The following is a 25198-nucleotide window of genomic DNA, read 5'->3' on the forward strand; positions in this document are numbered from 1 at the left end:
AAGACAAGATTAATGATTGCTCCTATACTCACTATTCCAAAGGGTACCGAGGGATATGTTATTTATAGTGATGCATCAGGTCAAGGACTCGGAGCCGTATTAATGCAACACAATAAGGTGATCGCATATGCCTCCCGACAACTAAAAAACTACGAGAAAAACTATCCAACCCATGACTTGGAGTTAGCATCGATAGTGTTCGCATTAAAAATCTGGAGACACTATCTGTATGCGATCCACTACGAAATATACACAGACCGTAAGAGTGTGAAATATTTCTTCACCTAGAAAGAGTTAAACATGAGACAACAGAGATTGTAGGAATTGTTTAACGATTACGACTACGATATACTATACCTCCCAAGCAAGGATAACAAAGTAGCTAATGCGTTGAGTCAGAAGCCAATGGCATATGTAATGACGGTGAAGGAAATACCCTAACAACTACGAACCAATATCTCCAAATTGTATTTGGAAATAGTAGTGGGTAGATTAGAAAATTTATTTGTGCAACCCACGATCATGAAGGCAATCCAAGGGGGACAACTCGCAATACTATGCATCCAACGACTGGTGCATGACACTATGAAATTCATGCGACCAGGATTTCACATCTTGGAGGATGGAGTGTTGGGTTTCAAGAGTAGATTATGTGTGCTTGATGATAAAGAGATCATGAAACAAATCTTTTATGAGGCTCATTATACTCTTTACGCTATGCCCCCGGGAACCACTAAGATGTATCAGGATCTGAAAAGATACTTTTGGTGGGTATGAATGAAGAGAGATGTAGTGGAGTACGTGGCACACTGTTTGATGTGTCAACAAAGCAAGGCGGAGCATCAGCAACCCGCAGGATTATTGCAGCCGCTAGAGATCCGTGAGTGGAAATGGGAAATGGTCACCATGAACTTTGTTATTAGGTTACCACACACTCAAAAAGGGCACGATGAAATTTGAGTTATCATGGATAGACTGAAAAAATCCACTCATTTCTTACCCATTAAGACAATAGACGGCACAGATAAGTTTGAAAATTGTACATTGCTGAGATAGTGCAATTACATGGGGTTCCTATCTCTATAGTGTCCGATCGTGACAGATGATTTACCTCTGTGTTCTGGAAGAGAATGAAAATGGGATTGGGAACTAAACTCAAGTTTAGTACTGCCTTCCATCCATAGACAGATGGCCAGAGCGAATGAACGATTCAGGCCCTGGAAGACATGTTCAGAGCTTGAGTGTTGGATTTTTAGGGTTCATGGAGTGTAAAACTCCCATTAATTGAGTTTGCCTACAAAAACAACTATCATGACTCGATAAAGATGGCTCTGTATGAGGTAATATATGGAAGAAAGTGTCGATCTGCAATCCACTGACATGAGACCAGTGAGAGGAAATTCCTAGGATCAGAAGAGGTAGACCAAGCTACAGAGGACATTAGGTCGATTTGTCAGAGGTTCTAGACCTCTATAGATCGCCAATGCAAGTATGTCGATCATCATCGGAGACCTTTAGAATTTGAAGTTAAGGAAAGGTACTATTAAAGATAGTTCCACTGAGAGGAGCTATGAGGTTTAGGAAAAATGGGAAGTTGAGCCCTAGGTACATTGGACCATTTGAAATTTTGAAACACATTGGGGAGGTGGCATATCGTCTAGCCCTTCCGCCAGCGTTATCTAGAGTTCACGATGTGTTCCATGTGTTAACATTGAGGAAGTACGTAAACGACCCCACCCATGTGCTAAGTTACGAGGGACTTAGAATAGATCCTCAGCTGAGTTATGAGGAAGAACCAGTCGCAATTCTGGATGGGAAAGACAAGGTGTTAAGAAAAAAAACAATACCTTTGGCAAAGGTGCAGTGGTGTAACCACGACATTAAAGAGACGACCAGGGAGATGGAAGCTGAGATGCAAGGGCGGTATCCCCATCTGTTTTGAGTTTTATGGACGAACCTTTTATAAATTGTAGGTATTGTAAAATCCTGTGTTTTGAACACTCGTTGGTAGCCGTTTGGAGCCGGTGAAGAATTATGTGGAATATTATTTTGATAAATGATATTAAATGAATTTGTGATGATTAGGGAATTTTATAGCCACTGTGATGATCCGGTAAATGATCTAGCTTTATGCAAAGAACGATTGGTCTTGGACCAAGGGATAAACACTAATGGGAGAAATTTTTTAGATTAAATAAAATAGGAAATACTATGGCATAAAAATATTAATTTTGGTTTGACAAATGGGAGTTTATTGTTTGAGCCAATAAATTTTAAGATAATTGATTGAGGTTTGAATTCCAATCAATCGGGCTTAAGAATGAAAATTCATTGCTCGGGCCTTTAGGGCATTTTGGTCAATATTTGTTAAATTACCAAAATTATGTGATGTTCTGAAATTTTTTATGTTTTGGTCACAAATTAATTTAATTAATTATGCTTGGAGATTTAAAAACTATAGGTTAAAAGTTAAGGGAAATTTTGAGCACAAAATTCCCAAAAGGGCATAAAAGTAATTTCCATGGGAAGAGAGAGAGAGGGGTGGGTAGCAAGGCTAGGTCCTAGGGCTCTGGAGAGCTAGGACACATACCCCAAAGAGAATAGGAAGAGTCTTACCCATTCACAAGTTAAGGGTTTAATCATTGTTTTCCTCTCAGAACAATTTTATCTCTACCATCCCCCCCCCCCCCCCCCCAAAAAAAACGAGGTTCCCTATAACGTCCTGAATTTGCTATGAAGGCTGAGTGCCTTGATTACTGTGCCAGGAGGGCATAATCTGACTTATATGTGGAATTAATTGAATATACACGTAATTATGTGATATAAATTATTTATGCGGTAATGTGTATAGTTATGTATGTTTGTGTGTATTAAAAATGCATGTGGGCCTATTTTTGTAAATTGGGGCATATTTGTAATTTTTGACCTGTTGAGGGTGTATTTTTATTATGTATGTGTTGTGAGTAAGACCCCGATGTTATGGGGATATATTTGAGATGCGTGGTCTGAGGCGATCCTAGTGAGAGGATTAGCGGAATAGTCACAACGGGGTTAAATACCCGGCTCGGGGTGAGCCTAGGGGTATTTTGGGAACTTAGTGAATATTTAGAATTTATTGGGTAACAGGTAGTTATTTGGTGGTTAATTGGGTATGCCGGGATTAATTGAGAACCTTAACTATGATTGAGGATTAGCGGGAAGTAGTGGTAAAATGACTAAATTACCCTTGGAGGTTGTCTTGAAGGTTAAGAGGGGTTGGGGGCAAGTTTGTCATTTGACCATATAACAAGAATAAGGGTAACCCTTTTGTTGAACGTTTAGTCACTCTACCGTACACTAGCTCTCTCTCTTTCTCCTTCAAAGTTTTCTCTCAAGCTAGGAAGTGTGGAAATTCTTAGGGCTCTTAATCTAGTGATGAACTGAGTTAGAATTGAGGACTAGAGGCAACTAAAGAGTACCAACAACAGGGAGGACTCAAATTCTCTAAGAGATTCAGAGGTATAAGCCCTTTAGTTGTATTATTTTTGTAATGTTCATAGTGGATTAAGTTTCTAGGACCTTAAGTTGTAATTGCTGTGTTTTAGAAGCTATAGGTTGTTATCTCTTGTGTATCTGTATTGTTGATTTTGGGATGGTTTGGGAGGGATTTGCGATTTTTGAAATTGTAGAAAATTCTGAGTTCGCAGGGTCGCGTCATGGCACTGTTCTTGAGCGTCGTGGTCCACATGAACTGCTTTAGCACTGCGGCTCTGGGTAGGACGTGTTGCGACGCGTGTCCAGAGAAAATGAGGGCTGGGCTCTCCGACTTGTGGAGGGTAGCGACTCTAATTGTGGGGGCGTCATGAATCTAATTGAGGGGCGTCGCGATGCAAATAGAGATTTTTGGCCAGGTTAGGGTTTTATAAGCTCAAGAACATAATCTTAAGTGCTCGGGTGTTGCTTTTTATTGATCAAATCAGAGATTATGCGCAGCAGAACAACAATCAAATTGTCAGATTAATCTCATAAGATTTCTAGATCTACTTCTTCACACTCATATATATATTGAATCAAGGACAAGAACAGAAAAATTACCTCAGGTCCTTCCTTGCTGCTATCTTTTCGTATGGCTAAATTCCTTGAGATCTCACACCAAGATCTTCCAAAATGTTCTCAGGCACACAAAGAACGAGTGTGGGCTCGCTATACAAATAATAGGCAATAACTATTTATCAGATGTTCTCAACACATGAGATCTGATAAAGTTTGGACCTAGGTTTTGTGAAGAACAATTACTTTATTTTTGTCACTGTTCTCTTTCTCTGAGAGAGATTCCTAGATATTTTTCTATCCCTAAAAAGTTACGTTCTGTGAAAACTGATATCCAATATTTAATATATCCAATATATTAAAATATTTGTTATTTTAAACAAATTCAAAATAACTGATCAGTTATCAGATTTTTGTTTAAATAATAATATTTTAATCATATTAAAATATCTCATTATATATTTAATATTTAAATAACTAAAATTATGGAATCAAGAGACTGAGTACATCTCTTATGCATGTAGCACAGTGCATGTGCACTGTGCCACACGTGTACCACATGCCTGTAATGGCATGTGATTTTTCCCAATTTTTATTATTATTTAAATACCAAAAATCCCAAAAATAAATTAAATCAAAATTAATTATATTTTTGTTAAATCAAATAATTAATTAATTACACATAATTAAAAAATAATTATGTTTGATACATAGAAAAATATTTTACTTATCACATAAGTCCTTTTTGCCCATTTTTTGTATTTGCCTTTGACAGTGATTGTTTGAGCCATTTCAGGGACCATGGACCTATAACATTAAGCTCCAATAAATTGAAACTAAATAATTAAACTCTCTAATTATAATAGTTAATTTATTAATTCTGATATTACTCCACTATAAATTCAGAATTGCACTCTTTATGTTATAGATATACTTTTACAGAAATCTTTTTCTTAAGTCGTCCATTGATATAACCATCTTACAATAGTTCAACCCTCTAATTAATTAGTTCATAAATTAGAATGGAAGAATTACCATTTAACCTTTCTAATTTACTTCTTATTCCTTAAGTTCCATTAATTCACTAGTGAATAATTAATCTATAATCTAATTATAGATTTGAGCTCAAAATCATTCATTTCTAGAATTAACCCTTAAGGGAACTAATATACGATCCGTTAGGAAAGATTAGATTCTGTATTGTTGATACATGTTCCCAGCCATCCATGATATTAAATTTCCAAAACAAAAGTCATTAGCCTCATTCTTTGAAGAGACCTTAACGAATGAATCAAAAGATTTAATAAACATGAACATGAGTTCATGAACACTTAGGATTTAGGTTGATCTATAAATGATCATCAGTAATGATATGAATTACAAGTCTTTATTATTAAATGGTTTTTCGATAAAGACTTTAATTCATATCGGTCCATGTGATATATAATCATATTATATAAAGCACCTTTACCGAGATGTCTTTCCACATCAATAATCTGAATCTAGATTATTTGTATCATTATGATACTCAGTAAACCGTACTTACAACTCCAATTAAAGAATTCCATAACTTTAATTTGTTGTTGTTGACTATTTTTATTCATTCATGTGATCTTAATTCTCTTGTACTAATACAAGATCACATCCTCAATAATGAATATGGAATTTTTCTGATATTTACAAAATTATTCAAACAATAATTTAACAATCTAAATATGACAATAATAAACCATTGTATTTATTTATTCACAGAAAAAACGAATGTCTTTACATACTTTTAGGACACACTCCTAACATCAGGAGGGATTCTACTATGCGGTTTACTAGAATTCGAGGTCCTGGAGGCTAGAATATTATAACGAAGTTTTTAATTTGTTTATTGTTTGACATATATTTATTATTATTGCGTTGTTACTAGGTTTTACTGCTAAGGCTCAGGTTTAGGAGATTGTGCTCGAGATCGCACTATACGGTCAGCTCAGGACTCAGGTAAGAAAAGTTTATGTACCCATACAGCAAGGTATGGCCCGACTATCTGTGATTATATTGTGTCTAGTTTCATGTATAATTGTGTGTAACTTCTACGTCATACGTGTGTTTGTGACGGGATTAGCAAAGGCCGGGAGTGGCAATGGCCAGGAACGGAAAAGGCTGGGAGCGGCGAAGGCCGGGATTGGCATTAAGCATGCTGAATGCAAGCTGCTAGGCGGGTATCTGTAAGGGTGTTGTACACACTCGCTTGGTTAAGACCGTGAACTTAGTGCCTGGTAACACACCTTGACTTGCGTAGGCCACTATTGTGAATTCTAATAGAAACTTGTAGATTGTCTATTGTACTTGATTACCTATGCATTTGTTGAAATAAATTATTATATGTTGTGCTGAGAATTTTTCTTGCTGGGCCTCAGGTCACGGGTGCTCCATGGTGCAGGAAAGGGCAAGGGAAAGACCGATCCACCATAAGTTGGAGGGCATGGAGTGGTGCGTACATGTTTGGCCTACCTGGCCGCCACGGCTGGGGTATTTTTAAGGAATGTACTTTAAACATTTGATTTTGTCATCTAAGTCGACTGTACAATAACTTTTGAATGTAAATATGTGTTAAAACCATATTTTGGGATCCCAATGTAAGACTTTTATGTTTTAAATGAATGTCCAAACTTTTATATCGAATTCTTATTAAAATGAGTCTTTACATTAATTAATTAAACTTTTAGTCTAATACCTCGATTAGCGAGTTAATTGCATGTTTAAAAATCACATGGTAATGACTCTATGGTAGTATGTCGTTACAACTTGGAATCAGAGCGAGCAAAGGTTATGGTTCCTGGAGATTATCCAAACATGTACGCTTGCTGCCAGAGACAAGCTCGACTATGGGTCGGTTGGTATTAATTGAAATATTTGTCTAATTGCTTATCTGAATCGCCTTATTTGCTTGTTAGAATAGAGAGCATGATGTATATAAATGTATTTTGTGGGAGTAAGACTTGATAATTGGTGCATGAACGTTATAGACTTGTGTCTTCGTATGCCAATTGTATGTGGCCATTGTGTTGTTTGGCTCTGCTTGTGGAGTAGTTTAAGTTATGATCATCATGCCTAATAGGTTAAGTCATTGACTGCAGATAGATTCAAAAGCTATGTATCCAAGGCAGTCAACTGGACCAGGCATTGTTAATATCAGGGATGCGAACGATAGTCGGGGTGAAAATCCTCCATCTCCCCCTGGGATTGGCAACAGATGTTTGCTGGCATGCAAGCAAGAATGCAAGAGCGAGAGGAAGAGGAAGAGATTAGGTGGGTGAGACACCGGGTTCCATCAGGGAACACTGCCCTGTGTGTTTTGGCAACAATGGCACCAATTTTGGTTCAACCAGAAGGTAGAAACATATGGGAACTACTGTATGAACGATTCCAAAAGCATTATCCTCCAGTTTTTGAGGGAGGCTTGGATCCGTTCAGAGATTTGTAGTTGATGGGGATTAGCTCAATCCTTGACTATATAGGAGCGGTAGGCATTGATAGATTGGCTTGTACAATGTACATATTGTAGGAGGATGCCCGAACGTGGTGGGAAGTTGTATCCCAGACCTAGAATGTTGTCATGATGGGTTGGGAGGAATTCAAACAGTTGTTCAACGAGAGGTACTATTGTGACGTAGTTCGAATTGCGAAGACCAATGAGTTTATGAATTTTGTTCAAGGTAGTAAGACATTGACAGAGTATGTCAATGAATTTGATGGATTGGCCAAATTCTCTTTTGATATGGTACCAATAGATGTGTTTAGGAAAGAACGATTCATTCGAAGAATGAACTCTGAAGTAGCACGGAGAGTTAGGATTGCTCCAGTACACAAGATTTCTACCTGTGCTCAGGTGGTAGGGAGGGCCCATGCTACAGAGGATGTAGGAGGTAAGATATGGAGTGAGGATGTCGTAGGGCAAGAAGCTTGGACAATGGTACCCCCATTTGCGGGATTAGGTAGGGGCAGAGGCCCTAGTAACCAGAAAAGAAAGACCCCTGATAGTTCTACTAATCTTGGTCCTGACAGGAGGGACCATAGTACTTAGGGTGGCCGCTAGAGCGGCAACAAGGTTTGGAGAAGTTACCCAGTGTGTGCCAGGTACAGGAGACACCATTTGGGAGAATTCCAAGCGAAGACATGTTTTCTATGTGAAATAGTTGGGCATGTCAAGAGGGATTGCCTGAGGTCAAAGAGGGGAGAACCAAAGGGTGCGGATAGCAAGACTCTGGCTCGAGTGTCCGCCTTAATGCAGTTAGAGCTAAAGGCTGGCTCCTCGAAGACGACAGGTTGGCTTTCTAGTTCTCATTTTTTTACATTGCGCTAATTAATTTTTGTACTACGTACCTCTTAGTAGAAACATGGACTTGTGATACCTACTGTATGAATATTACGCTATGGGCTTGAGACCTTGTGCCTGGCAGGGAAAGTTGGTAATTTCTAGGAAATGGGTAAGAGTGTTATGGGTGGAAAGTTAGTAGTAACAGTTGATTGAGATTGTTATATGATGATCTCGGTACGATCCTAAGTATGGATTATTTTTCCAAATAAGGGACAACCATGGGCTATAGGAGAGGATTGTGACTTCCAAGTTTTAAAGGAAATGATCTAGTTGCATTCATGAGATGCCTAGCTATTGTCGTAGGTGTTGGAAAACCAATCAGAGCATGCAGCGAAAAACTTCGCGTGGTGGGCCCCTTGTTGTGTTATTTTTATGAAACAACACAACAACAACATACAAAAATTTTCAATAGTCATATAAACAATTTATATGAAAAATAAAACAATCCAGAAACATTATCATACAATACTATTATTCATGCAACAAATATAAATATATATAAACATACAATATATTTATATATACAACATATAAACACAAAATATCAAGAGTATGAATTTTTACCTCTTGAAGCCTATCAAGTGTCCTTGAGTCTTTTCATATTTTTATCAATCTTCCTATCCAAAGCTTTGAGTACTCAGACCACGATCTTCTGGAGTGTTCTCTACACCTCAACATGTGTGTGGGCACATAGAAAACATGAGTTTGTATTTCAGGAATCACAAGTATTTCTCAACACAAGAGAACTTAGATTATGGTCTAAGAATGATTAGAATAAAGAAGAAGAAATAGAGAGAGTTTTTGTCTGATTAAAGCTATGAGAACTATTTTGAATTTTCTCTGTATTGTTGTCTGTTTCTATTGTGTGTTTTTCTTGTCTATTTGTTCTTCTTCTATATCATATATATAGATATTTATGTTACCTTATTAATCCTAATAATAATAGTAATATAAAATATAATAATAATGATGATAGGATTAGATTTTAGGTAAAAGTCTAACTTACCATATTTGAAAAACTATTTTCCAATTATTAAATAAATTAAAACTACACAGATACAATATCGGTATAGTGGTACACGCATGGCATAGTCCTTGGACTGTGTCAGGCGTGTACTACTATTCCCTTTTCAGGGATTTTGCATTTTTCTTTTATTTAATTATTTAACTAAATCAATCTCCCACAAAATAAGTTCTTAATCTTTTTAAGGAAAAGATGACAACCATATTTCTTTAAATTCAAAATTCAAATTGATGATCATCATTATCATCATCTTTTAAAATTCAATAAATCAAAAACTATTTTTGACATACCAATTTTATTTTCTCCCACTCAAATAAATAAATTAATTAGTTAATTTATATATATGAAATTCGAAATTTTATATATTTAAATTAATAAATATATTTTCAAAATTAATAATTAATTCTAAATTAATTATTCAATTGCATACTTGACCCGAAGAACAAACTTCTTCTTCAATTCCCAAATTACAGTTATACCCTTGTATCAACTATTACCTTGATATGGTGTTGATAGAGCCACCCAAGGGACCTATGGACCTATATTATCAAGCTTCAATAAATATTATATTATTAATCAAAGCTCTTTCATTAAATAACCATATTTATTAATCTCATGATTACTACACTAAAAACATGAGATTGAACTCTTGATAATTATAAACATATATTTACTGATTACTTTATTAAGAATAAAATATCCATTGATATAATCATTATATACAACGTTAATCCTTTATAATATTCATAATTAAAAGGGAATAAAATTACCGTTTTATCCTTTTAGTTATATTTTGTTCCTAGAGTACCATTGATTTTACTAGTGAAGGTTGTGTCACAACAAGTTTGCGATGTGAGCGCTCATAACCTTTTCAGTTCCAAAAGTTAACCCAATAGGGAACCATTATTCAATCTATATGAAGGTATAGATTCCATATTAATTAAACCACGTCCCTAGCCATATACATCATTGAGTCCCTAAAACAATTGGTCTTAGCCTGATCATTCTGACAAACCTTAACACATGAATCAAAGGATCAGATGACATATATAGGAGTTCATAGTAACCTCAGGATTAAGATCATCATATATATGATCATCGTTTGATGTGTTTGAATAATACTATGAAATTGTTGTTAAACAAGTATTAACAAATCACATCTGGTCCAATTCTACATACTCTCAACATGCAAAGTACCTCCACTAAGGTGTCCTACTGCACTAGTAACCCAGATCTAGGTCGCATGTATTCATAATACTAGCGACCGTACTTGCAGTAATTAATCTAAGGATTTCATTACTTTATTTTACTGTGAACTATTTGAGTTTATTATCTTAATCTAGATCCTCCCATACCAGTATGAGATTAAGTCCACATAGATAAACTTTGGAATTTTATGATATTCACTTAATATTATTAATATCAGACATAGTCTATATATATAATAATTCAATTTAATTATTTATTTCCATTAAAACATTTGTCAACTACAATTGCTTTACAGGCACTATTCCCAACATTCTCCCACTTTCCCTAAAGCAAATTGAGGCATCTCTTTTAATATGTCAATCATATTCTCATGACCGATTAATACTTCAATTATGTAAAATGGTCTTGTAACAGTTTTATAAAAAAAAATATTTTGAAGTTATCTTTAAGATTATTACATCAATTATGTAAAATGGTCTTGTATTCAATGATACTTTATTTCATGTGCTTTACCCTTTCGTGATTTTTAGTTCTTCTTAGAATAGTTGTATCTCCATTGCTTTCGTAAAGATATGCTAGTTGTTTATTCTATTCTGAAAACCTTTTTGCAGAATGTTAAAGAACCCAACTAAATAAAACAGCCTATTTAACTGCTCGTAGCTGTCACATTTCGGCTTTTGTGGTGAAACATACAAATATGAAATGTCTAACACATTTCTAGATTAATGTGTTTCCTCCACAATTATGGAATCTGATTTTGATATTAATCTTGAAGATTTAATATCATATCATTGATTGGGATTTTAGGTCTCTGCCTAAATGCATGTACATATAATTAGTCCTTATAATTTTTCAATGACTCAATCCATAATGGATTGATAACTGCTGACTATTACCACCATTTTGCAAATGTCAAGTCGAAAATATAACATTCGATACACTAAATAGTCTATCACTTAGCTATAGGAATGCTGTCTCATGTCCTCTTTTCTAGTCAAAGAATAAATGGACTTTTATTATTTAGATAATGCATTCTCCTCACCATGAAGGAAAAAAAGCCTTTCTTGGATTTTTGTAAACTAAATTTTTTAAGCTTCATATCTATATAAGTTGCTTGAGACAGAACCTAAGGATTGCTCTTTCAATCTCTACTGAATTCGGTGTACAGAACATTCTTGGCTTTTCTAAATCAAATATTTAGAAATGTTCAACTAAACATTTCTTTTCTATTGACGATATCTCTACATCATTCTCAATGATTAGAACGTTGTCAATATTAAGAATAAGAATCACAATAGAATCTTTCTGGTCGAGACTACTTAGATATTCATTTAAATCAATCTCATAATCCATGCATAAAACAATGGACAAGAGTATGTAAACATATTCAAGTTTGGTTGTAGTAGAAGACATCTATTCAAGTAATAAATTCTTCTTTCTGTTCATAGCCTTAGGCTATTAACCTAACTTTGAAAATTTTGTACTTTCCTTTTGTTCTCCTCTTCATCTTGAATATTCCGTTTCAAACTGAAGTTCACTGAACTTTAGTTGGATGTTCAAGAATCCAGATGATATAGAATTCCAAATTCTATTTCTAGATTCATTGTGTTTCAACCATTGTTTTCTGTAAAAACTTTTTCATTTCATATACTAGTATGTAAATGAAGTATAGTTAGATTGTGTTACACACAATTAACTATTTTTACATTTGTAATGGAGTAGTTACTAACTAATACTCCCACTACAATAATGATTTACAGAATTTGTGATATTCTTTGGTTTTATCATTGTTAATTATGAGTAACTTGCTTGCTTGACTTGTAGTCATTATTTCTAGTACAACTTAGCTAGAGAATATAGTGATCATAATAATCATGCTTCATTAAAGTAGCATTTAAAGAGATACAAACTCTTTTGTAACCTTTTATGATTATTAAATTGTTTCACTAAATGACTTTATGGAAAAATTTCAATTTTTTTTTCCATTCACATAAGCACTTGTGAATCCCAACTTCTAAATCTTCGATATTGTATAATCAAACATGTACAGAGTATAACAAGTGTTTAAAATTATAGAAATAATAAAGACGAAATGACTACTCATTAATAATTTAATCTTATCCAATATGATTATATTCCATTTCTAAAGTACTAATTTGCTTAGCATTCTAGTTGTATGTGAGTTGAGTTTGAATTCCAAGTTCACATGCAAACTACTTGAATTCCAAATTCAAGTTTAGACTTCCTTTTGATCAGATCAAACAAGTCTATAAGTGACTTTACTTTGAATGCTGCATAAAAATTTCTAGAAATTTTCTTTGCATTTGATCAAAGTTAAGCATATCTTAAATAGATGTCAATCAATATTGACTTACTACTTATTATTTCCTTTAGCTTTGAACATTAAAAGGTTCAACATACATCTTTATGTATTAGCCAAATGATTATGTGATTTTTGAGCCTTTATTAGAGAAAGGTCTTTTGGTTTAACTTTAATTAACAGACTATACAAATAGGGAGAGAACCATTGAATGGTTGCAATAAAAGATTGTATTTTATTTGTTTTATGAGTCTAATTAATTACAAGCCAATCTAAAAAATAATTCACATATATGTTTCACTTAATTGGGGTTGGAATAAAATGTCTTATTAAATCTATGATTTGCACAATAATGAATAATTCATAATTATCATTTATACTCATTAATGAAATAGGTGGAACAAGTATATTTCAAAAAAATAACAACTGAATTTATTATTCAAAAGAAATACTAAACTTGTTCATTCATCAAATAAGGAGTTTAAAAATAAAGTTTCTAGAAAAAAAAAACTTTATTATAAAGTTGAAATTGAAAAACTAATTTCAATGTCAGTTGTCTCTATGGTCTACCAATATTCAATCCTTTTCTTGTTTTTCTTTCGCATTCTTTTTCTTTCTTGAATAATGCGTTCCTGAAAACAAGATGAAACTATGGTGGCAAAAAAATTTGAATCAACTATTCAAATATATTAAACAAGAGATGGGCAAATCATATTTACCCTTTCTTCTTGCAAACTTGTTAAGTGATCAAAAAAATCTCTTTTGATCCTCTCCCATATCTCGTATATAGATTTGAGGTTCACATATCTCAATTTAAGATCGTCTGGCATACTTTAGTATGCAATGACGAGCCAAATAATCAGATCTCATCCAATTCGCATATTTTTTATGACTATCATAATCAGATAAAGTTGATTGCTCATCTGGAGGCACATCCATGATTGCATCATACACCTTTAGATCATATAGAATTATGTGTATGTTTCTGTACCAAACATCTAGATTGTTGAAGTCTAAATGAAAAGTACTTATGAAGCCATCACGAGGATTAACTGGTTCTTTCTCATTTTGAGGTTCTTGATAAGGATTAAGAGCAATAATTATTGTTGCTGGAAATAAATGAATAAAATATGATTAATTAAAATATATAATAAATATTAGATTTTATATGGAAAAGTAAATATGATGCATGAATGCAACATATAAAAACACATAAAAATTATACTAATCCACGACAAACTAATTTGAAAAGTTAATGGACTGCCTTAGGGTAGGTCAGACTAACCCTAAATTAATTTTGAGACAAATCTCAATTTCATAAGTGAAAACTTAAAAACAAATTTTCTCTTTTGACTTATGAACTACTGTTAGCTTGGTAAGATGCACTAGTCGTGCTCAAAAGCCTAGATACACCTTTGGAGTGTAACCCATAATTTTCAATCAATGACTTAACTCAAGAGTGTGCCTTAGGGTCAGTCAAACTTGAAATACATCACTAATTATATTCTCATAAGAGAAGTCAACCTTGAGATGGAATAAACATATTCGGAAGCATTTCCTTAGGGAGGCCGCAAACGGAGGTGACACAAGGCCTTTCCTATGCTTTTCGGTGTTCAACCAATAATGGAGGCAATGAGACTTATTGTCATAACTCCCTCTCCCACTTGCTAATTTTGGAAAAGTGTGTTTTTCACAAAATCAATATATTTTTAATTTTGTTGGAAAAATAAATTTAATTATTTTTACCAAATGATATTCTATTAATTACTAATCCAATTAAGCAAAAAATTAAAATTGTGCTTTTAATTCTAATTCTAATTTTGCTTTAATTAAGAGAATACCATTTATGTTTTAATAAAACATTTTTCATTAAAAAAACAAATTAAACAACTTTAATTTTGATTTATCATCTTAACTAATTAAGACTAAATTTATTATTATATGAAGTATCAAATATAGTCATATAACAAAAAAATACAGGACATTCCTGATAGCATGTTTCTGCACAAATGTAATGCATGCTAGTTGCATACTGTGTGGGTATATGAATGACATGTTATAATGCATGACAAAATATTAAAAATTTTAATCACATTCAAACATTTATAAAAAATAAATAAAATAAAAGATGGTATGACAACTTTTGGATATTTCTAAAAAAAATTACAACACTTGCAAAAATGTACATGAAAAAAGAAACCTAGACTAAGGCTTGATGAAGAGCACTTTGATCTTCAACCTTGAGATGTAGTCTTTTGAGTGTCATGCTTTTTTCATATCCATTTTGAATTATACAACTTTTTTAATTATTTTAAATAAACTTTTAAAATAATTAAACTTTGGGTTTTAACTCCCAAAAGTTTCTAAGGCCCAATTTGAATTTGGGTGATTTAATTCAAAAGATAAAATTAAACAATTTAATTTTAATAAATTAAAATTCAATATAATTTTAATTTTGGATATCTTAATTAAAACAATTTTAATTATGGAAGATAACGATCAAAACATTTTTAATTAGGGTAAATAATTACAATTATAGAAATTACCAAATTAAAACAATTTTAATTCAATTTCTGATTTTTTAATTAAATGAATAATTAAAATTATATTTATGGTAACACACATAAAATGTTGTACCAAGGGGCGATGATAGGTGGGAGGCTCGGCTGGGAGCTGGCGTGGGCACGGCTGGGCGTGGAGGCACAGCAGGTACGCACGGCTGCAGGCTAGAGGGCGAAGGGGCATGGCTCGGCGCAGAGCTAGTAGCTAGTTGGTGCACGCACGGGCGCGAGTGGGGTGCGCAGGGGCGCGGCTTGGACATCAGGCATGCATGCACATGGGTGCAACTGGGGTGCACAAGGGTGCGGCCTGGGTAGTAGCTTGGGGTTGGGCTCGGACTCGAGGCTCGGGCTTGGGGTCACAACAAAATTTTATACCTAGTATTTTATAGAAACAATTACAAAAATCCTATGCCCCAAATTGGCTTACATATTTCATCCAGAAATTTAAGAACAATTCATATACCCAAAAGCACCAAAATAAAAAACCTTTAAGAATCTATCATCATGAAAAATAAACATCCATCCATTCAAACATATATGACATATAATATAAAAATGCACATGATCCCACACTGCAATTAATAATATGTATAGATTAATGACCTAGCTCTGGTACAAACTGTTGGAAAAAAAATCAGAGAACGCAGAGAAAAACTTTGCATGGTGGACCCGTTGTTGTTTTATTTTTATGAAACAACACAATAACAACATACAAATATTTTCAATAATCATATAAATAATTTATATGACCAAGAAAACAATCCAGAAACATTATCATACAATACTATTAATCATGCAACAAATATATATATGCAATATATTTATATATACAACATATAAACACAAAATATCAAGAACATGAACTTTGACCTCTTGAAGCTTATCATGTCCTTAAGTATTTTTTGTATTTTTATCAATCATCCCATCCAAAGCTTTGAGTACTCAAACCACGATCTTCCGGAGTGTTCTCTACACCTGAAGATGTGTGTAGACACATAAAGAACATGGGTATGTATTTTAGAAATCACAAGTATTTCTCAACACATGAGAACTTGTATTATGGTTTGAGAATGACTAGAATAAAAAAGAAGAAATAGAGAGAGTTTTTATCTGACAAAAGCTCTGAGAACTTTTCTGAATTTTCTCTCTATTGTTGTGTGTTTCTATTATGTGTCTCTTGTCTATTTCTTCTTCTTATATATCATATAAATAGAGATTTATGTTACCTTATTAACCCTAATAATAATAGTAATATAAAATATTATAATAATGATGATAGGATTAGATTTTAGGTAAAAGTCTAACTTACCATATTTGAAAAACCATTTTCAAATTATTAAATGATTAAATAAATAAAATAAAAACTACATACAGATACAATATCTGTATATTGGTAAACGCATGGCACAGTCCTTGGACTGTGTCAGGCGTGTACTGCTATTCCCATTTTAGGAATTTTGCATTTGTCTTTTATTTAATTATTTAACTAAATCAATCTCCCACAAAATAATGTCTTAATCTTTTTAAGAAAAAGATGACAACCATATTTCAAAATTTAAATTCTAAATTCAAATTGATGATCATCATTATCATCATCTTTTAATATTCAATAAATCAAAAACTATTTTTGGCTTAAGAATTTTTTTCTCCCACTAAAATAAAATAATTAATTTCAAAAATTAATTAATTAATTAATTTATATATATATGAAATTTGAAATTTCATATATCAAAATTAATAAATATATTTTCAAAATTAATAATTAATTATAAGTAATTATGCAACCTCAATTATCATATAATTGCATACTTGACCCGAAGAACAAAATTCTTCTCCAATTCCCAAATTATAGTTATACCCTTGTATCAACTCTTACCGTGATATGGTATTGATAGAGTCACCCTGGGGACCTATGGACCTATAATATCAAGCTCCAATAAATATTATATTATTAATCAAAGCTCTTTGATTGAATAACCATATTTATTAATCTCACAATTACTCCACTAAAAATATGAGATTGAACTCTTCATAATTATAGACATATAATTACTGAGTACTTTATTAAGAATAAAGTGTCCATTAATATAATCATTACATACAACGTTAATCCTCTATTAATAGTTCATAATTAAAAGGGAATAAAATTATCGTTTGACCCTTTTTGCTATATTTTGTTCCTAGTGTACCATTGACTTTACTAGTGAAGGCTGTGTCACAATAAGTTTGCGAAGTGAGCCCTCATAACCTTTTCAGTTCCAAAAGTCAACCTAATAGGGAACGATTATTAAATCTATAAGAAGGTATAGATTCCATATCTGTTAAACTACGCCCCCAACCATATACATCATTGAGTCCCCAAAATAATTATTCTTAGCCTGATCATTTTGACAAACCTTAACACATGAATCAAAGGATCAGATAACATATATAGGAGTTCATAGTAACATTAGGATTAAGATCATCGTTTGATGTGTTTGATTAATACTATGAAACTATGTTTAAACAAGTATTAACAAAACACATCTGGTCCAGTTCTACATACTTTCAACATGCAAAGTACCTCCACTAAAGTTTCCTACTACACTAGTAACCCGAAATCTAGGTCACATGTATTCATAATACTAGGAGACCGTACTTGCAGTAATTAATCTAAAGATTCCATAACTTTATTTTACTGCGAACTATTAAAGTTTATTATGTTAATCTCGATCGTCCCATACAAATATGAGATTAAGACCACATAGATAAAGTTTGGAATTTTCTAATATTCACTTAATATTATCATATAATATCGGTCATAGTCTATATATATAATAATTCAATTCAATTATTTATTTCATTTAAAATATTTCTCAACTACAATTACTTTAAGGGCACTATTCACAACAGTAGGTATCACCAGGGAGTATATCAGTTAGACCAGAGGGAAACTGGATCGGTTAGTGAGGTTTCAGATAGGTTTATAAGGATTCACCAGGATTGAAGTCGCGGCTAGGAAATTGTGTTTGCTATGAGATTAAAGTAGTAATAGGACCAATATCAGCGACATCATGAATAATGATGCTAGGTAAGCAGCATGAATTAAAGGTTCAGTTAAAGAAATTATTTGACTTAAGGATGATTAGACGAAGTAGCTCACCATGGGACATGTCATCGCCATTTGTTTAGGAGAGGGCTAAGTCTACAAGAATGTGTACCGCATATGGATAGCCAGGTAAAGTAATTATTAAGAATAGATATCCATTGCCAAGTATGAAGGATTTGTTGCCGGTTGCAAGATAAAACAATGTTCTCAAGAATTAACCCTTGATTTGATTATTACTAGTTTAGGATCAAGGATGGAGACATTTCTAGAATTACCTCTCGCATCAAGTATGGTGTGATGGATCTTCAGCGAAGGCTCTTGAACTGAATAATGCTCCACCAGCTCATGTAAATCCAACAAGAAGAGAGTACATAAATGATTTTGGCAAGTCATATTTGGATCAATCTAGAATGTTTTGGACTAATTCCAGTTGGAAGTAGAACGCGAATAACAACTTCGTTAATATTACCAAGGCTAAGGAAGCGGGGTTACAGGTAAGGTTTCGCAAGGGATAAGTTTCGATCTCTCTAGAATATGTTCAAGTCACATTATGGGAGTAATGGGATTGCGTATGAGTAAATTAAGATAAAAACAATAAGTAATTTTTAAAGGAACGCCTTAGGGGTTTGAAGCACTGGGAATCAGTAAGACACCTCGACTTTTACTTGAAACATCTTCTGGAGGTACTAGACCCTTGACTGAGAAGTTGAAGTTGAAGTTGAAATAAGGATATTTGTGTGACGAATTCTTAGAAATTGAAATAAGGGTTGATTCACATGCCATGGTACTAGAATATTCATGTGATGGACTGGTATAGGAAGATAGCGTGAAGGCACTGTTGTTGCTTAAAACATGGAGTGACATCGCAGTGCATTAAGGATTACAGTGTGCCCATGTGTGGATTGAAAAGGTGATTGTTCGTGCTTCACGGTGTATCGAGGAATAAGAACATAGATGCTCTGCATGGGACTTTAAGTTCACAGTAATGGACTATGGTAAAGCCAGGTGAGGTAATGATCGGGATTGGTGTGGAACCTATGAATGATAATTAGTAGATATGCCTCTATGAACAATGAAATACAAAAGAAAAAGATCTGGTAGGAATGGTGAAGAATCCTAACATCTTAGCATGGATAGGTCAAGATATGAGGATCAGATGAGTGATCTGAATGGTGGTGGCGTCAAGGTAGGGATCCTGGATTAATCTCATACTATCCCTTATGATTGCTGTACCCAAGAAGTTTGAATGGGCCTTAAGATCTAAAATTTGTATGTCGGGAGACGCCCTACCTATTTTTTAGTGAGTGATAAATGATAAACAGAAGCCAGAAGGGCTATCATGAATTTAGGGTATTGATATAGTTATGGACCATAGTGGTGGATCACCTCAGATTGCAGGTAAGATGAGTGGGTCTGAGAAGTTGCGACATGACATATTAAGATAGCACACTTTTGTTTGTGTGAGCGAATTATCATAGGGATAAGTATATGCGAAAGAAGATCGTATATCTCTGTGGGACACCATAGTCGATAGTGTTGGATTGGGACCCTTTATGTCCCAAGTTCTGAAAAAGGGATCATAGAGGGCGATGAGTATAAGATTAGAATTTGGAATTTTTTACTACCTTAAGACAGACTGATAACCTTAAGGAATAACTCAGTTTTTGAGTGCTTGACTTCAAATATGTGATTTTTGGGACCTTGAGGTAAATATGGTCCCCTGGATGGACTGTTACGGTGATGAATCTCAGTCGACAACTAGAGTGGCTCTAATTTAGATATTGTGAGATAGGGAACGATAAGTACTCTTTCCGGGAAATGAAATGAGGGAGAGGAAGTATTCTGGTTCAGAATCAATTCAGAGGGCCAATGAAGTTATTAAGGATTGTTAGCACTGGACTGTCAGCCTTATTGAAGGACAAAGGAGTTCGCAAATTTAAAGATGGGAAGGTGGAGTTCCAGGATTGGAGACTTTGTACTTCTTTGAATATTGTGGACTAAGAAAGGTAAAATAGTTTAGGAAAGAAAGAAGGAGTTTTGACACTAGATTTGATAGACCTAGGTACTTTTTGGTGCAAGTAAGGGCAAGGAAAAGACCAGTCAACCATGCTTTGAAGGGCATGGTGCAGTGCATACATGTTTGGCCTATCTGTCTGCCACGACTGGGGGTATTTTTGAGGAAAGTATTATAAATGTTTGATTTTGTCGCCTAGGTCGACTGTATACTAACTTTTGAATGCAAATATGTTTTAAAACCATATTTTGGGATCCCAATGTAACACTTTATCATTTAAATGAATTTTCAAACTTTTATATCGAATTCTTTTTGAAATGAGGCTTTACATTAATTAACCACACGTTTGCTCTAACACCTCAATTAGTGAGTTAATTGCACGTTTAAAAATTACATGGTAACGACTCTAGGATAGTAGGGCGTTACACATCCTTTCTACCCCCTCCCTTTACATTTTTCTAACTCTCAAAAGAAAAATAAGAGGCTATCTCTCTCTCTCTCCCTTTCTCTCTCAAGGAATGACTCCTTTTAAGCTAGTGTACCCTCCTAAGCAAAACCAAGCTCAAGGTAAGTGAGATTCTTTCTCCTTCTTCTTCAAACTCAAAACCCTAGGGTTCCTTGTGTATGCATGTGATCTAAAATCCATGAGTGACCTTGTTCTTGTGTTCTAGGGTTCAAGAAAAGCCTTTACTAGTTGGATCTCAAAGTTGAGCACCATTGTGATCAAATAAAGCAAGGTAAGAGGTTTTTGTAAGCTTGCATGTTCTTATCCCTCATCTAGTTTCTTTCTACCCTAATCATTTCTTAAAAATCTGCATGTGGTACTTGGGGCTCGGTTTTGAGAGTTTAGAGCCCCAAGGGAAGGTTTTGAAGAGCTAAGGAATACATCTCCAAGCTATGGCTTTAAAAGGTAGAATCTATTGTTGTTTTCTTTATGTTTTGTTGTGATTCATGTAGAACTGGTTGTATAGGGTGTTTCAATAGTTTTTGAGCTTATTTTATGCCTAAGGTTGAGATTATGTGGTATGATCATTTGCATGCATTCATGTGGCTAGGGTTTATGCTAGAAAGCTTGTTGTTGTTGAGTGTGAATAAAAATGTGTGCTGCCAAAATTTCGTGGTCTGGCTTCCAAAGAGTCAGATCGCATTCTACTGCCTTAGTTTGAGAAAGTAATTTGTGAAGTTTCATAGTTATTTGTAAGTATTTGATGATAGGACTTGGAAAATTGTAAAAAGTTATTTTTACACTCAAGTTATACACGTTTTGGCATTGTGATTAAAATCTGGAAAATTCTGGGCTGCATGCACTGCCCATATTGTTTTGACTTTAAAACGTGTTTTCCAATTCTAAAATCTTTGAAATTTGTTAGGGTGTTATCTTAAACATGTATAAGGGTCAATGCAAAATTCTAGTGGAAAATGTGTCAAGGTATAAGAGATATGATTTTTTCAAGTTTACCCAAGAATCTGCAAATAAAACTTCTGGGCAGCAAGCATTGTCAAGATTTCTTTAAACATTTTGTTGGCTTATATTTCTCCAAAAATTATGAAATTTTTAAGGACGCTAACTGAGACATGTAAAAATATCCCTGTAAATGTTTAGAAAGAACTGGGCTATGGTGTAAGAGAAATAAATTTCCAAATTACCTTAAAATCTGGGAAAAACTTCTGGGCAGCAGGCACTGCCCAGATTGCTTTAAATATTTGAATAGGTTTTACCATCCCAAAAATTATAAAATTTTGTGAGACATTATTCAAGATGTGTATAAGGATCCCTGTAAAATTTAATTGAAAAAATTTTCACGGTTTAAGAGAAATGAGTTTTCTAAGTTTGCCATAAATATCTGAAAAGTAGTAAACTCGAACTGTAACAAAAAATGATTTTGAGAGGTTAGTTCTCCTAACCTAAAACAAGTTTTTACGCGGGACTTTCGCTTAGTTCCTGTCCTTGTGAAATAGAATACGTGAACGATAGTTTAAGGGTTTTGTTTAAACAAAACTCAATTGAGGGAAAAAGCTTAAAAACAGGATTTTATCGCTTTAAAACATATAACGACATTAAAGTTTTGGAAATGAGAAGAAATAACCCATTTGAAAAGATAACTAAAGATTTAGAGATTTAACTAACCCAAATTTGCTTGAGTTAATTTATAAGTTTATTTTTACGATTTTATAAGTTAAGGGTCCAATTGCCCTTTTAAAAGATAACATAAAAAGAGATCCTAGGTGATGGATAAAAATGCAAAAAATGAGAGGTTGGGTTTTGTAGATCCTTTAAAAGAACGGGATGAAATTGTCAGATATTATTTGTAAATGGTCAAAAAGCGATATTTTGGTAAATGATAGAAAGCGGTAAACTTTAGTAAGAGGACAACAAGTTGGTATTTTTATAAAGTTATGAGTTGAGTAGAACTCGTTTTTCCTTAAACAAAAATACGAATTATTTGATAAGAGACTTCTTTAGTTAAAGAATATTAAGATGCATGGCACGGAGAGTGCGTTGCGGTGAGGCCGATTTTCTCATGATACTGTAAAGACTGAAACGAAATCCTCCCTTATACACTGTAAGGTGTATAAGAGGCTATAGTATAGAGTCTCTAAGAGAACTTTATTGCATGTAGCAATCATAGAATATTAGCTATGAGAGTATGCCATAGTTTAGTCTTAGTACACTGTATTAATTACAGTAACCGCAAAAGGAAAAACGAATAGCGGTGTTAAAGATCATGCTGGGAACTAAGGACTCTAAGTAATTTAGCATTTCTCTTTCTTGGCTACAACATGAATATACTAGTGTGTGCTTGTAGTAGTAGAATACACTAGTTTTGTTCCGGTCGTTAAGACCAGGGTATGCTTAATGCCTACCTTTGCAATGCTTATGCATTTGCGTCTTAATGGTAGGTGAGTTTGGGTTGGAGCCAGAACCTTATTGTAATACTGTCCAAGTTGGAGCCAGGACATGGTAAAATATAGTCTGGATCAGAGCCAACATGGTGAAATTATAGTCCAGGTTGGAGCCACGATCCTTTATGTTTGTTGAGTTGATTTAATTGTGTAATTATATACATCTCGAATGTTCTGGGATTTTCTAAGTGCAGGTTATTATGTTATGTGTAACGTTGGTCGCGAGTGAACTCTAGATCTCACTGCCCCAGCTTTTCATTGCCCTTACCTACAACATGAACTACTAGGTAAGCGAAAACGGTTAGTAAATCAATCTAGCAGCACAAAGTAGAAACAAACAATGGGAACCAAAATAACCTAGTAAGTGTCCTCACAACCTATAGTTTACCACACTTAGGCTTCCAAATAAATCCAAACCCTAATCAAACAATTCAAGAACGTCTAAGCGTCCTAGCGGCATCGTCTCGCCTTTTGCAGAAATTGAAATCGAAAACCTGCAGAGAATTCCTGACTAAAGCAAAAACAGAAATAACATCCATTAATAAAATTGACTCTAGAAGGAAATTCAGGAGTTACCAAGGTATCCCTTAGTAGCTCAACTCAAAGCGTAGTGGAGATTCAAGTCTCTATATTGACATCTAATTCAGGAATCACTCTCGAGGGTAACCATCAGCTGCCTAAAGCATTTATGCTAATTTCAGAACAATAACGGGGTTTGGAGGATTCACACTTGCTCATCAAAACTCCTAGGTTATCCAGCTCACATACCTTCTGGCCAATTATCACGGTAGCTAACCGGACCAATAAACCAATAATGTCAAGGACAGGAACTGTCGGCACAATGACCAAGTAGGCGGAAAACGTCCGCACCACATAATAATAGGTGGAAACCCTTCATGTACTCATGAGCCAAGTAGAAATCATCTGCCCAATAGTACAACAAGTGGAAACCGTCCACGTACTCAAGAGGTAGGCCAATAATATCAAGGGCAGAAACCGTCTTCACAGTCATTAAATAGCCAGAAAACGTCCGCACTATATGACAACATGGAAACCCTCCATAAGAATTACATGTGGATCTGAAGCGCCGCCTAATCATTTCCTCTAAATGATTCCTCTCTCTCTCTCTAACTAGCATATAAGCCCTACTTCTAGCAAGCAATACACTAGTTAATTCATGTTGCAGACACATAAATCACAGACTGACTTACAAGTTTTCCTTTGCTGTACACGGGCGATCTTCCCATAGAGAATCACGTCGTGTTAGCCAACACTGTGATTAACATATAGTGTACTAGGATTTATTATGGCATTATAGTAGACTATCTTTTATCTTTGGGCATTAAGGTCACAATCAAATACTCACCAAGGGTATTTTCATCCTCACAAGTTTTAAGTCATAACGACTTTAAAGTTTTCAAAACACTTCCCTCAAAGGGTCTAGTTATTTGAAATTTGGTTTTTGACGAAATCTCCCGTTCTGTTCTCACTATCGAACCTAGAAGGGAAAATATATTTTTGAAAGCTTTCAAGCTATACCAATTTTATCCTTTCCTTGATAAGTTACCAAAAATCCAATATTTTTGGGTAAAATCACTTATATCATAAAATTTGATAAATTAAGTTAAATTAATTTATTAAGAAATAATTATAATTTGATTGATATAGACCTCATGGGCT

Source organism: Humulus lupulus, chromosome X (genome assembly GCF_963169125.1).
Source record: "Humulus lupulus chromosome X, drHumLupu1.1, whole genome shotgun sequence".
Classification (NCBI taxonomy): Eukaryota; Viridiplantae; Streptophyta; class Magnoliopsida; order Rosales; family Cannabaceae; genus Humulus; species Humulus lupulus.